We start from the raw sequence: 15,828 nt of genomic DNA on the forward strand, positions 1-15,828 counted from the left end.
CAGTGCAGATTATTTAAAAAAATCACCAAGAATAATTTTACTTAACATTTAGACAGCTTTTGTTTCTAAAGGCACTCTCTAGGAATTAAAAATAATTAAAATCTATCTAGAAAAGCAAAGCAGTCTTGTGCACCATTCCCTGAAAGGACCAGGCTGGGGATTACAGGGGTGCACACTTCAGAGAAAGGACAGCAATTACACATAGTGCCATTGTGCAGGTCACTTAGGAAAGTTCCATTTATTGCTGGATAACTTGCATTAATTCCAAAGGATCAGTGGCCTATTAAATTATGGGCGAAAACACTGAAATACCAAACAGACAATTCTGAAATTATCTAAACTGTAAAAGCAAACTGAATGAGGATGTATTTCTACACCCTTCCCCTCAAAATATAATGAAGCATTTTGCAAAAACACTTCCTCCAGTACACTGTACTTTAACAATAGTGTTGCACAGAAAACTTGGCATTAAACTGGTATCAACAAAATTGAAACTCTGGCAGTAGGACAAGAGGTTTATTTTTTTAATTTTTCTTTTTCATCAAGAAAGAAGGCGTTAAAGGGAGTGGTTGCATCAGCAGGTTTTTAAGGGTGCTACCGACCACAATTTTGTTTATCTTGCAACATTTTTCCCCTGTTTTTTTTATTTTTTTTTTTTCCTTGCCTTTGGACCGCAGGTGAGCGGCGGCCCTTGGCCGCACGGAGCAGAGGCTGGTCCCAGGCGGCATTCCCGACAGCCGGGCTGTCCCGCCCGGAATGCGGAGAGAGCCCGGAGCAGCCAGCCCTCCCTCCATCCCAGGGCACCTCTGCTCACAACACGGTGCCTCGCACAAACAGCTGCTGGAGAGCTAAAAAAAGATCTATACCTGCATCTATATATCTAGGAAAAAAGGAGTGAGGAAAAAGAAAGGAAAAGTAACACACCGGGGAAAAAAAAAAAAAAAAAAAGAAAATGTTTGGTTTCAGAGAATGATAAGCCTGCAAAAATAAGCAAATATACATGATGAAATCTTCACTGAAAACTTGCAATTTCTCACATCTAAAAAGGGCTTAAAATCCCTTTACATTATAAATTACTTAAAGGTTTTTTAAACTACCCAAGACCTGTCCAGTGACGAAGTTCTTTTGTATCTAGGTTTTAATTACACCAGAGTGCAACAATCCTGAACAAAGCCAATTGCAATGCACAAAAAATTTACATACAGCACAAATTCCTTTGTGGATTTTTTGGTAGTGAAATGTTAGCAAAAATGAAAAATTTGCATAAACTTTAATAAAAAAAAAAGGGACTTCCATTACAGTATCACTTTCATAGCATAGCTGCAATTTCTTACTACACAGAGACAATCTAAAATGGTTGTAGATACAGAATTCTGTTTGTGAGCTGAGGGTTAGTATCAGATGTATTTATGTGACCAACTTCAGCTCTACAGTTCAAGTTGCCATTTCTTTTGAGCCCATTAAAGGTAAAATATATTGTGCATAAGGGGCACCTTAGATTGGCTATCCAAAGGATAACTGGAATCTCACACAATAACAGTACACTGGCACTGGTAAATTTAAATCCCTCTCCAGGAAAAAACACCCCTCCTAGCACTAACGATATTGACACATTATTGTTACAATCAAATACAGTATCAAGAGAATAATAAAACTACTGAAAGTATTCATGTATTTATCCAGCCAGATAAATACAGACTTCTACACTCCTGGTATAAGCTACAGGTATAATATATATAATTATGAGAAGAAGACAGTACTTTATAGAATTTGTGTTCCATGAATGGCATCATTTGAGCTTTTTTCTGTGTGTCATGTCACACCTATTGCAGTTGTCACACGTGCATTATTAAATTTCATGTATTTCAAAGGGATGCCTGAAGTTATAAACTCATCTTTAACACGATTCTGCTACGTCCCAGTTTTAGTGAACAAAATGTCCTGCACACATGCTAAGGTTTTATAACTAAAGGTCTTTTCTTTCCCTGTGGACAGAAAGGGCCAGTTCCAAGGCTTGGGATGAGGCTGTGCTCCTCCTGGGCTGTCACTCCACACTGGAGTGTAAAATGGATTTTAGAAAAGAGGGTCATTTTGGTATTGCCAGCAAAACAGAAATTCAGTGCAAAAAGTATTTCCGCCCCCTAATTTCCCGCTTTGCTGTTTCAAAGATGAACCAGCATCTACATGATTAAATGTATGCCAAAATTTAATAAAGGTGTTTTTACTGAAGATTATTACCAACACAAGAGCCCTTATAAGGAAAAGACCAAATTAAGTTTTTGCTATGTTGTCTACACTAATAAAGTGCAGCATGAATACTAAAACTGGCTTTGCAAAAAAAGAAAAAGGTGGGGGGGAGTTGTGAAATTGTGAAAACCTTATTCCAGACTTATTCAGCAAACTGTTTTCCAGTTTATCCCTAGGGATATCTGTGACTAATCCATGGAAATTTCAAGTTTCAAATTTAGCATTTTTTTCTTAGGGCCTAAAAGCGTTTTACTGAATATTTTAGATGGCTGATCAAAGCACTGACATATTAAAAGGTCAACTCTTAAATGTATATTCCCAGAAAAAGTTACAACAGTAATAGAAGGCAATGAATATTTTTGATCCACCAAAATTTTCAAGAAAACTGTACAGCTTTTTTCCTAATGCAAACAAGTAACTTAGTAAGAAAACTGTAGAGGGAGAAAAACCCGGACCTTTTGTCTCTTGGCAACAGAAGAATGTGACTGGGTTTGACGTGGAGAAGTCTCCCCAACTCAATTAGAAATACAGCTGCTTTCTAAAAAAATTTTAAAAATCAAATACCAAAATTAAAGTTGATGTCTGAAGCTCATATTACTTCTGTCATTTATCTGCAATAAAATTAAACAATTCCACCATCCCCCAGCAATCATTTCAACAATATCACATACTCTGTCTCTTCTGTACATGGGTACAGTATGGGACACCTGGATACAGGGTGTATGTATGCAGTTACAGTCTCATGCTACCACAGTCCAGTAAGTGTAAATACTACCAGAATAAGACTCTAAATTAATATTGTTTGTGTAATTCTGCACAATAGAAATGATAATATTTTTATAATGCAGCCTATAAGATTACTAATGAAAGGTTACATTTGAATTACGGCAGGAAAATCAATGGAAGGCACAGTTCAGGACCATTATTTTTCTAGTTATATAAATAAATGCAACATTTTAAAAACCTTAACACAACTTAAAAACAGAGTAAGAACTACATGAAAGAAAGATTGTAATAACACTACACCAGCAGGAATTTCATCCCTCGGTGTTACCGTAACAACTCATCCCTCCGTCCAGAGAACAAGGCTCTCCCTGCTCTGGGACTGCCTGGATCCAGGACCTGGAAGCACGAGGGAGACTGACATAAACACCAGGGATTTCACTGAATAAAGCACTGCATGCACAGACCAAAATGTTCCAGTCTTCAGCTGGCAGTGCCCTGAGTGCTCACCTCAGAGGGGAAAGCAAAACGTACTTCAGGCTCATTGTGGGGACAAGAAAAATCAGTTTTACTTTAAAACTGCACTTACATGACTGTTTTTGTAGCAAATGGGGATCCCATGCTCACAGTAAAACATTTCTATAGGAGTATGACATTTACGGTATTATTGTTCATGTTTTACTGGCTAAAACACTAAGCAGTCTAAGAAAATTATTGGAAATCTATTAGAAAAGGCCCTTTTGTGACTGAACTACTGCACAATTCTACCTCACCTTTGCCTTTTCCTAACAGAGAACACCATTTTGAGGCTGTCATGCATTTTTCCTTCCAAAGGGGTTAACGCCAGTGGAAAATGCAAGGATCCCCTTACCACAGAAAAACTGAGCAGTGCAGTTTCCCAGAGAAGCTGCCTTTTTATTTTCACAGGTGCAACTGACGTCTGTCTTGTATTTTCTGCTCACCCAAGTATTAATTTAAAAACCACACACACATGGATGTATGATATGTAGCTATCTGCATCCAGGTAGCTTTTTTACACTTTCACATACTTATTTTTTTCTCAAGTATTTAATGGAAAGAGGCAGAAGAATAGATTTTGACATAAGACAAATAACGAAAATAAGCATTCGCTTCAAATGAATTTTGCTGAATTACACTAGGCCTGAATATATATCCTAGAATTTAGAAAAACGTTTGTCTTCAAAAAGTAAAGAACAGGCTTTGTAATTTCCATAGCACACCTAAAACCTGACCAAATCTCATGTTCTACAGGACTATTTTTTAAATTTTTCATGTTTTCCCACCTTAAACTTATATATTTCAATGGTCCAGAGAATCAAGGAAATCAACAGGGAAACAGAAATGGTTTCATATTAAAAGCAATGCAGACAAGTGTACACCAGTTGCTAAAGAGAGAAGGCTGTTAAATATGAACGGTTCTTACTTGGTTTTCACTGCAGGGGTCACATTTGGAAACAATTTTGATACCAAAATTAGAAGCTCATGTTTTAATTTGAGCAACATCTTTGTCTAGGAAATGAGAGAAATCTTACCCACCATTAAACTTTACCAGGTACACTAGCTAGAAAAATCAGTGCCAGAAATAGTAATGCTGAGGAATCAAGTTCACATAGTAAAACAGACTATTCTCTGCTCATTCTATCAATCTAAACCTTGCCACAGATAAAGCTCTTTTTAAACAGTAAAAAAAAACAAAAACAAAAAACAGACTAAACAAAAAACAATGCTGTGAGGTTTGAGTCAGGAACATTCAAAGCAAAAGTATTCCAAAAGGTTTCCTTCACTAAGGGTCTTTCAGAAGAGGCACTTCTACAATGGCATCCTAAATTATCATACTGCATGCTGAAATGTTTAACACACTCTGAAAAAAATTAGTTTTCCCTTTCATCAAGCACCTCCTTATAGTTATAGTAAGGTTCCAGTATCTTTCTAAAGAAAAAGAAGTATTTCAAAATTTGAATATTGGCCGAGTTCTTTTGAACTCCACGCTGCTATCCACATTTTAAAATTCTACTACAGCTCATTAACTCCAAAGAAAGCACAACCATATCAATGCTTTAAGGCAAGGAAAAAAACCCCAAAATAATGCAAATAGCATTGCCTTGAGACTCCTTTTAGTCTCTAGAATCTCACATGTAACAGAAAAGCAATACTAGTACTGAAAAAAAATTATGAAAGGAGATGGACTTCGTATTTTTGTTAGTAAACATATTAATTATAACTAAGTAACATGAGGGAGTAGCAGACTTATGTCAATCAGACAATATTATTTTTAGTGGAAAACAGGTAAATATAAATTTCCACTCTATCTTCCAATAAAAAATCTCAAGGTAGTGGACTTTGTGAATTTGCTGCAACAAGTAAGAGACACAGAAGAGCTGGTTTCAGTATTGCTGCAGTCAGCATTGCTGCTCACATTTGGTTCAGCTCTGAATGTAAGTTTTCACTCAAAAGGCACGATGGCTCAGCTGCTTGGCCACTTCTTTGTTAAAAGAGCTCATTCTGCTGTATTACAGAATGTACTTTTAAGTCTAGAAGTAGATTATTAAAAGTGTTTGTTTAAATAACTCAACTGCAAGGAAACTTAAAGAGGGACATAACATTTTACTCAAAATGACTGAGTGCAAAGATACATTTTTACCTTAATGCTATTCATGTTGACAGCCACATAAGTCTCAAAGTTTACTATTGTAGTGTTATTTATTTTTGTAATGGCAACATTATAAGCTCCCCCCAATACACTCAGATCCCTTGTGCTCAGTTTTAACCCTGCTGTGTTTTACACAAATTTGCTGTCATCAGCAATTAGGGCTTTTTTAGTTTGGCTTTTTTTTTTTTTTTTGATAGAAGGAAGAAATGTGGAAAAGCCGTATGCTGACTGAACTTATGTGTTTATAGTTTAATTATTTTTTTGATCAAAAATTGGATTTCACAGATTTTACTGCTGAGCAAAAAGAGCATACAGATGAGAAAGAACCAACTTTAGATAAAAGGTGGTGGTTTTCTGTAGCATGTCTTCCAAATAATTTCTCTCAGCTTCCATGTTTATATACATTCCCTAGTCACAGCAACTAAAAATGAGATGCATCACATTCTGCCATCAGTTACTTTCAAAGCCAAGGAGAAAAAAAAAAAAGAAAAAAAAAATCCCAGCCTTTTTGCATAAAATTAGTGATAAAGCTGAGGAAGTTCTAGTTCTCTTGGCTCAGTACCCCGTGCTTGCCATGCTTGGCCTCACAGGGCCCTGTGTGTGCACTGCTGTAACACACAGAAGTTAAGGAAAAGGTGCTGAATACAATCTTCTGGGACACAGCACCATGTTTCCTGACAGGCTGAGAAACAAGGCTCGTTCTGAGACCTCAGAGGCCCAAGTTCCATGCTGCAATTGTCATGTGCTTTCTCACTTTCTCTTAAGGGAAGAAATCGCTATTTTTCACTAGTCTGTGATTCTTCCCTTGGAAGAATCCAGTCAGGGATTTAAAAAAAAAATAAATTTAAAGGCTAAAAAGTGAGCAATTGAATTACAGGGGGAAGACCCAAGCAATATATTTAGTTCAACGAGGTTTTAATTGCCATGGCCACTGGTAATTAAAGAGCTAATACGTCCTCTTGGAAATGGTTTGACTTTTCCTGTCTGCGAGCGCGGCACCCTCGGAGGTTCGGCTGAGGCAAACCTGATACTCTGCCATTCTCCGCCAGCACGTGCCGAAATTAGTTCTCCATTTTGTGGTGGCCCTCGGAGAGCAATTCCCATTGAGAAGTGAACAAAGGCCGTGACCCCCGGGTCAGAGTGTAATGCAGGAAGCATGACCTCCCCTTTGTTCAGAACAGCTCTGTTTACTCTGCCTAAGTAAAGATCACCAATACATTAACTAAAGAGGATTAAAAAGGTCATATCCCCAGGGATGGAGCTCACGCAAGTGGCAACTCTCTTCAGTCACTAAATCACTGGACTTCCCCACCTACTCCCCCTTCAAAAAAGAGACACCTCAAGCTGTCATGGCTCAGTGGCACATTATTTTCAGAGCAAAAGTCTCTAAAAATTCATGTTTCAGAACTGGCTTAATTTCTGCAGAGCTAGCCAGCTGCTTGAAATTTATTTTTAAAGTTATCAAAATATTCTAAGTGATAACTTAGCATCTCATTACAGTTTTTTTTTTAATTTTGTATCTCCTTTTGAAAAATTCTGAGTTGATTTATAAAATTGATTGGATCTTAAAGTGGCTATTAAAAAGTGTAAGTAACTATTATAAATAAAATTCTTAAAATATCCTGTAGTCTGTGGATGGACAGAGAAGTTGTCTGCTGCTGTAGACAATTGCTAACTCCAAGATGGCTCACTTGCAAAGAGGAGAACAAGGAAAATAAATTGAAAATATGCTGCCTATAAAATTTCACTTATGCTGATTGCTAAACTTTATCAAGCTAAATAAGCACTTATTTTGGCTGTTAAGATTTCTCTTACCAACTTCTCATAATATCTTAGAACATCATTATTAATATGGATATTAAGAGAAGCATCTCTTGAAACAGCTGAAGTAATATTGCATTGGTAACATACAGCTAGACAGCATCTTTGAGTGTTTTCTTTCCATTCTCATCTCCAATCCACTGGCCTGCTGAATGATCCCAAATTGCCTTGTACCTTGGTTTCCTCATCAGTGATGATGTGGCTCACTGGGATGCAGATGTTACCATCAGTTAGACAGCCATGATAGAAGGAAAAGAACACATAGAAGGAGAGTGGTCCGGACTAAGATATTTTCACTTCTTTCTCCTCAGGCAGAAGCACCTCTGATTAAGCTGAACATTATGTTAGAGCTTCCAGAAGACAATAATAGGAATCAGGCCAGGCGAGGGTTTGATTAAAGTCTTTGGTGCAGGGAGCTCAGCTCCAGTCAAATCCCACACAGGGTAAATGAGTAAATCAGCACGAGATCACCCATCACCAGCAATTTGGAGAAGAGGACCAGGAGTGGCCAAAACTCCAAAAATCAAGGTCCTAGAATCCCACAATACATGAAGCATACAGGGGGAGGGCTGACAGGGGCTTCCATTCTCAGATACTTTGTGCAAAATATCTACTTTTGGATCCATAACAATAAGTTCACCTTTGTAGTTTCTAGCAGCATGAACTACTGACGTGCAGCAAGCTGGGATCTCATCATACCCAGCCTGCACTGGCCCTTCTTCACCCACCACAGTTCCTGCTCCTGTGGTTTCTGATCTTTTCTCTCCCCAGTAGCAGGAGTCAGAAACTTCTAACACAGCCAAGAGCAAAGAAGGAATTTCCAACATGTCCAAACCGTGTGTCTGCACTCTGATGAGTGGCATTCCTGCTGCAGGTGGGTGAACAACTGGCACTTGGGGTAACTCTCACCTGTCCAGTTCTGTGCCTGAAACAACCAAGCCTAGTAATCAATTTTCCTGTGACTACTATTCCCTGAAATCTGATATGATAGTACTGGGCTTTTTATTACATATCAGGAGTCAAGGAGAGAAAGTTGAGTCACAAAGCCTTGACAACAGGTTTAGAAAGGGTTGTGTCCAGGACAAAGCAAAAATGTACAGCAGGTATTTAAAATAATGTTGTGTGTTCATCAGATCTTCACACCAATTCCAACGAAACACTCTGCTTTTTGGCACAAAAAATTATGCAGAAATAATATATCCATCAGGAAAAAAAGGGTAACAAAATCTCTAGACACAGAAGGAGCAGGTGGGCAAGAGTACTGAGCAAAGCTTTGTATCAAGCTGAAGCAAAGGGGTACCTTTTCCAAAAAGCACTGGACTGAAACAACCAGAACAAAGAATATACTTAGACATTAAGATTTAAAAATGGATTGGGAGCATAAGGACTGAACCAGTGGCATAAGGACAATTTATTGACATACATTAGAAGCAGGAAGACTGCACAACAATTGTCTGGCAAGTCTGTAATAGTACTGGGAAACAAAGAGACTGAAGAAAGAGGACAAAACACACCACAGAAAAAATAATGGCTGATTATGACCTTGAGCTATTCAGTTATGCAAAAGAGGAACTCTGCCTTTTCTCACCCTCTATGACCATACTAACATTTCTTGTTAGCTGGGTTCCTAATCTGGGATATTAATAAAAAAATACCCAGCAGAAAGCCCTAGTCTTTTCTTTTTCAGTTCTCTTTCACTTTCACACCAGCCAATAGCATTCTCCCTTCAAGATGGGAAGCAAAAATAACACTCAGGAAAGTGAGGAAATGAGACGCCTCTTCTCTCGAACAGGCCAACAGAGGAAACATGATTCAGCAACACAAAATCCTTGTATTGTCCATCTTTTGGGGGGATGGAGCAATCTTGACCTCACTTCATATTCTAAGACATGCTTCTTCTCTATCTCCTGATGCCCAGAAATCCAGACAGACCAAAAGGTACCTTTTAGGCTAAGAAGAAGTTTTTAGGCTTCATACAGATGGAAAAATCTATGATATTCAAGTCACAAAATTGTCCCCTATGGTCCTTTCAAATATCAAATCCCATTAATCAATTCTTTTGCAAGTAAAGGCTAAAAGAACAGCAGACAGCAAAACAGAAAGTGCTGAAATAGAGGGATAAATTAAAGGCAAGCCATTCTGAGGACACACACAGCCTTTCGGAACCAGCCAAAGGTTGGAGGCAGGGCTTCCAGCAAAAATCTGCACTCTTCTATCTGGAATGAAAGGACAGCAGTCCTCAAAAATAGCCACAAATGATGATCCAGATTACATGCCAATGAATTCCGTGATTTAGTAAACCGTCTGGAAGGCTACTTTAAAAGATTATAACTTTAATGCCTGAGCAGGGATTACATAATGGGGAGAAAAACAACACTGATAACATAACAAAAAATATGTCCTTTTAAACTTTGAGTGCATCCTCAGAATTCATTATTATTTATTTGGGCTTTCAAAAGGGTTTTGACAATGTGACCCATGAAGAAAACACAATAGTCATGACTGGAAGTTGGAATCATAATTAAAAACAAGCTAAGGAGCCAAAAATAAAACATACGAATGAAAAGACACTTTGACAAGAGAAATGTTAAAAGTTGAATGCAGAGGCCATTCTGCTATCAGTTTTTAACTTTAGTTCACATTTAGAAAGAGTGGCAAAAATGACAAGCAAGAGAAGAGTACTGAGGCTACTGAAGGGTTTAACCAAGCTGAGTGAACTTGAAACACAATAAGTACTTTTTTTTTTTTTTTTTTTTAATAATTGGTAAGGAGATCATACTGCAACATTCTCCAAGGGGAGGACCTGGGTGCCATGATAACAAATCAACAGAAACTTTCAGGGATATGCAATAATCAGGTAAGTCAAACAGGAAAACAGAGTCCTGTATTGAAAACATTATCCTTCTAATATCTGCCTGCTAAGGAAACAGCTTCCTGGGGAATGCCAATGAGCTACAGAAGTAACAGGAGTGCAAGGGCAGGTGTCTACAACAATGTCACTTTTAAGAGACTGTCATATATGAAAACACAAAGTGATCAAACTACTTTTGTCAGTGAGCACATGAGCAACAGGGAACACAAGAGAGATACAAAGTCTTAAAGTCAGGATCTGTAGTTCAACTTTCTCACCCGCTTCCAGTCTTGGAAGGGAAATGATTCAGCTAAATTCAATAAACAGTAAATTCAAACTATGGGAATATATTATTTTTCAACGTGCAGCCTGAGCATGTGAAAATCAATGCCTTGTTAAGGGACATCAGCAGGAATCAGGAAGAATGATTCTAACCATAGCCTACAGAAATACAGCATTGGATGGGACTGTTTGCTGGAAAGACCACATGGACCTTTGTGCAAAGCCAAGAGACCTGCATGCTCCACTTTCTGATGAGGACAGGGTACTCCAAAAGGATCTGATGCTGGCCACCTTCACTCTCTGACTTAATCTCTCTTAATCAATCCTTTATAAAAAATGCCAGGGTAGACTTGGCATTAATTACATCATGAGCCTGTTCCAGTGCAGCAATTTCTACTTTTGTTTTCTGTGGCCAAAAGAAATGGCAAAAAAACCAGACAAGCTCACTTTATCTAATGCAAAATGCCTCATCCTCTAAGCTAGCTATGGTGCCTGTCAATGCATCATTCAAACATTACAAAAACACGTAAAAACATGCATGTTTACTTTGCCACCTGCTCTTCCCCCTGCCACCACAAATAATTAGCAAGAACCTGAATTGTAGGACTTGGTTTTACTATATAAATGTTGCATATAGTGCTCTTCTTTGTAACATATAAATCCATTTTCTTTCTTTAATCTTACTATCTTTTTTCCCATCCATGCATCGTTATTTGCAAAACCCATTTAATAATTACAAGAGAGTCCAAGTTGTGTGTCAGATCCTGGGATATTGCCACTCATATGGTGGTTTGCTACACTCAGCCTTTGGTCTTGTGGCTAACAATTCACCCAAGCTGTGAGAATACCTCACCACAACCCACACACTGCCGCTCTTCAAAGGAAGACAAGGATACGTAATTAAGAGATGATGAGCTCAAATATAAGACATGAGATGTGGGAGCAGATTCTGTAACCACACCGGTGAGTGGTTTTGCTACTGAAGTTTCATCAGCTCTGTCTTCACTTATGGTCTCAGTAGAACTCACATGTTTTCAAACTATACTGGCAGCAGCAAAGGGAAAAAAAAAAAAAAAGGAATGCTTAAACTGTACCACTGCATAAAAATAATTTTAACATCAACTGGTCAGATCCAAAATTGTAAATCAGCATTATTAACAAACTGCCCTTGTAACAAATGGGGCCTATGTCTCAGAAAAATAAGCAAACCAGCATCCAGTTTTGCTAAAAATACAGTCAAAATTTCATCCCACAAGAACTGTAACCTGAAAATATTCTCAGTCTAATTTCAAGACTTTATGATGGTGTAATTGTGGCCATAATATAAACAGCTATAGACAGAAGCATCTGTGTGTATATGTGCCAGCTCAGGGACTAAAGGCACAATGCAGAGTGGAAACGAAAATTCAGATGTGGGTACAGATCCACTCCAGCAGGCACAGGATCAGTCCCTCACTGGCTATTCAGAATAAACAAAACATCAAACCACTCTTCCTACTACTCTACAGAGCTGAAAGAAGTTTTTGTTGTTGTCATGACTGATTAAGGAAAGAGTTGAATAGTCTGGAGTGGAACAAGATGTGAATAAAGCTACCAAACTCCAGTGAGGACCACTGATCACCTTCAGAAACAGGCATAAGAAATGGCAGGATTACATGCTCGCCTGTTTTCTGATTAACAGCAACAAAAAGAAGAATTCAGTTTTACCTATGAGAAGTCTTTGTTTTGTGCCGATGCAGGACTACATCTCTACAAGCCAGGGAGCCTTTGAAGGGCCAGAGCCTCCCAGTGGCAGCCACACCCTCCTCTTCCTCATTTCTTTCTACTGACCATTAAATACTTTCCAAGCCAGGCACTGAAAAAAATAACCCAAAACAAACCCCATATTTTTAATGGACATCAGATACCATGTTGCTGATTTAATTAGGCAGATAATAAACAAATAAATATATTTGCACACACACACATATTTGTATTTTCTGTTTCATTTCAAACAAATTTGGTAGGCCTGATTTGAATATCTATTTAAACCACAGGAGAAAAAAATAATGAAAATGTGTTCTATGCTGACAGCAGAACTAAGCCCTCTGGCTATCTCTTTTTAGAGTTTTGTATGACATGTCCATTGGTACTGGAAAAATTCACAGAACTGGGGCTTTTCAGGAATCTTTAGATGAACTTATATACTTTGCAGCAGTAAGATGTCAGCACAAAGCAAAATGAAAGAGACATCCCAGAACTTGTCTCTTCAGGAATTCTATAGATTTGACACTTAGGCAGATCTACGGCTTTATATTAAAAAAGAAAGAAAGGAAAAAAAAAAGTTAAAAAAAAAAAAAAGAAAAAAAGAAAGGAATACTTTCCTGGCTCATGTACCACTCAAACTCTCCCAGGCAATAACGATGCTTCATTGCAAGCATCAGACAACATGTCCTTACTCTTATTATATTTCACAGAATTTATTTTATCCATAATTCGGCAGTACACAGAACTATCTGGAAACTGATTGTTGCTATAAACTGTTTTGCATATTATGTCATCTTCTGGCTTTAATTCATTATTTAAACAACACTGTAGTTATACTACTTTTAATATTCTATTTAACCAGAAAATAGTCAGTTCAAAGTGAGAAAGCAAACTTCCCCCCATCTCAAAAAAAACCTACTTATTTTCAAATAACCAGGTCCAGCATTCAATAACAAAGCAGAAATACAATATTCAGGGTTCAGTAACTTAAGCTCATTTTTTTTTGCAAATAACTGCACAAAGATACTTTTGTTTAACTATCATTAGGACTGTGAAATTTCTATTAAATTAAGCTGCTTTTTAATTTAAATTTAGAATTACATTTATAACCTGTATCCACAGATTCACGCTATTATTCTTGCTGAAAAAACTAATTAGTATTAAAATAAGAACAGAGGTTATGTTGAGATGTGTGTTGGGGGATGGCAACATACCTTACAGGTAGTATATAAAATAATGCCAAATCCAAAATTAGTTTTTAAGACCAGCATCTTCTACATATTTATTCATGTAAGTTGTACACCCACAGAAAAAACACTGCTATAAGTAATTGATACACTTCACTACCAGTCGAGGTGTTTGCAGTTTCATACAGTCCTACATACTAACAGGTTTCCAATATACAATTCTGAATTCTCAAAGCCTGCATAATGTTGTATTTGCACATACAGTAAAATATGTACAACTGACAGAGTACATCAATACTGAAGTCTTTCAGACACAATTATTCCCAAAGAAATCTTTGTTCTCTATACTGCAGAATATTAGGTAAGACTGTCATTTATACAAGAGTGCTCCACTACACCACTGACTTCTAAATCCAAATACACAATAAGGGAAAATGCTAGCACATTAGTATTTTACTGGCCCACAAATTCCAACCCTTCCAAGCCCTCCCATCCATGTATTCCATATCAGAAAAGCACACTTACTCCAGACTGTCTGCATTCTTATTTACGGAGGTGCTCTGCAATAAAGGAAGTGAACAGAAATCCAAGGGTTAACAGAAGAAACAAAACCAAACCAAACCCTAAACCAAAGCAACAAATCCCACCATCAAAATGCCCAGCCATGCTGCAGTCCTTGCAAGAAAAGGAAAATGTTCAGCAGACAAGTGCCTAACAAAAAGCAAACACAGAATTTAGTGCCGCTATTGCCTGGATACCAGTTTGGGATTTAGGCAGCCTTGGATTACAAGGACTATTCCCTTGAAAATCCAGCCCACAGTTCCTGCACTGTTTTCTACAAATACCACATCCAAACTGTGACTAAACACCTCATTATGCTTCTCTGGCACTGTCTGAAGCACACATATTGTACAATTTTCTGGGGCACCTAAAAGCAGAGGGAAAAAAGTGTCTGGTTTTTACTAACCGTAATGAAATGATAAACAAGTTCCCTGCAAAAGCTTGCATGATCAGTCAATCTTCTTTCCCCCCCACCCCTTTTGTCCTGTGTAGGCAACAGGTGACAAAATACATCCCCAGTCTTCAGCTTTACAAATAAGATAATGTATGTAGACTATGAGACATCTGCACTGTAATATAGTCTTTTAAAATAAATTTAAATTGAATGAAGAGACTTAACGAGGCCTCCACATTGGCTTCAGAAGTAAATGCTTTTCTTAATATTTATTTGTAGAGGTTTCATTTAAAGAAAATACAGTCCTCACAATTACAAACAATAACTAGCGACTTAAAGTAACAATCATATTGACAGATCTTAAAAGAGAAAATCCAAACTGCATTTTAAAAGGGACTAAATGCCTCCAATATTTCAGTACAATCTCTTTTTCCTTTTCTTGCTAATTGATCTTAAATATGTAGATGAATTATGAGCCAATAGCCTCCAATTTTCTTAGCTCTAACTCCGGACAAACATTATATTCTGATTTATGAACATCTGAAATATTTAATTTGCTGTTCATGGCATTTAAGCAGTTAATCTAATTTATGGGAAATAAGGATTCTACATTAAAGACTCCTTCTACTTTCTCCTTTAAGCTTCACCAATTCAAAAGCCTTTTCCCCATCCTTTATTATTAAGGAATAGTGTCCCTTTGTGCACTGGACATACTATGGTAGTTCAGGAGGCCGTGGCAGTTACATGGTTCCTTTGCCAGTCCCCATATTGCTCATTAAATAATTTTACTCCCATATATACACACGCAGCTGGTAAAAGGATGACTTTGCTGCATTCAGCTACATCTACACTTCCAGAATGAGCCTCGAAATAAAAAAAAAAAAAAATCACGGTTATAGAAATGATCAGCTCCCATCAGTGTACACTTCCCGAGTCTCTCAAAGCTCATGCTCATGCAAAGCTGTGATAGAGCAGTACACCTGTGTCTCTTCTGGCTAAAAATCCACAATAGGCTAAAAACATTTCAGCTCTGTTAATACCCACTTCTCAGTCCATAATTAAATAGACTCTTTCTTTAAAGAAAGGAGTCCCTAAAATATTTTACACGCTTACAAACAGTTTTCTATTTCTGAAAGCTTTGCAATTTCTTCCCTTTGCAAAAATTCAGCTGTGCAGCACCAGCGAAGAGCTCCGGGTACAGCAGATGGTTAAAATTCTGCATGATTTTTAAGAGCCCAAGAGAAAGCACTGCCTTTTTTCGGGGGAGGGCGGGGGTGGAGGAGAGGAGAGAAAAAAAGCTGAGAACAGCAATTTGCAGCCCTTTTTTTTTTTTTTTTTCCTTGAC

This window comes from Oenanthe melanoleuca, chromosome 1A (assembly GCF_029582105.1).
Source record: "Oenanthe melanoleuca isolate GR-GAL-2019-014 chromosome 1A, OMel1.0, whole genome shotgun sequence".
Taxonomy (NCBI): Eukaryota; Metazoa; Chordata; class Aves; order Passeriformes; family Muscicapidae; genus Oenanthe; species Oenanthe melanoleuca.